This window comes from Nanorana parkeri, unplaced genomic scaffold, assembly GCF_000935625.1.
Source record: "Nanorana parkeri isolate BGI_ZX_2015 unplaced genomic scaffold, ASM93562v1 scaffold379, whole genome shotgun sequence".
Taxonomy (NCBI): domain Eukaryota; kingdom Metazoa; phylum Chordata; class Amphibia; order Anura; family Dicroglossidae; genus Nanorana; species Nanorana parkeri.
The window spans coordinates 1,306,469-1,307,244 of NW_017306647.1; positions in this window are offsets into that span (position 1 = coordinate 1,306,469).

Sequence of the window (776 nt, forward strand, 5' to 3'; positions counted from 1 at the left end):
CCAAGGGCCGGCGTTCGGTCACATGACTGCCGACGCACAAAACTTGAAAGCGGAGCTCCGGGCAGATAGGGAGGAGAAGATCCAGTTATGTAAACTTTACTTTTTAAAGGAGAACTATGGGGTCAGGGCTTTTCCCCATAGTTCTCCTTAGGGTAACGGGAAGACACAAACTAGCGTCCTCCCGTCACCCTAAGCTCAGTATATAGGGAGCTGCAGCTCGCGGTATACTGAGACAATTATGCCGGGATCCGCCCAGCTGCGTGACTGACAGCTGGCTCTGCCTATCTAGAGGCAGAGCCAGCTGTACCCGCCCCCTCCCCGTCCGTTCTGCCAGTCAGCGCTGGCGGAGAGGGGAATCCAGCCCCTCCCCTGTCACGGCAGAGAGGCGTGACAGGATCGAGAAGTGAGCGAGCGCCGGTATGTGTTCGCTCACCTCCCGATCTACTGAGCCGACCTGTGACAGTCTCATTGTCACAGGTCGGCTAGAACTATGAGGTGAGTGAAAATCACTCCCCCCTCATAGTTCTCCTTTTTAATAAGTTGTTATAAAGTTTTCCAGTTTACGGAGCGTGTTAGTAACAGTAGAAGACGGACGCTACAAGCTTAGGTTGTGTACAAGTCATTTGGTTTTCTTTCAGCATGCCGTCAATATAGTCCAGGAAAGGGGGTCAACATATAGGGCAGCGGTGGCAAACCTTGGCACTCCAGCTGTGTCAAAACGACAAATCCCAACATGCATCTGCCCCTGGGAGTTATGTCTGCGGCTGTCAGACAAC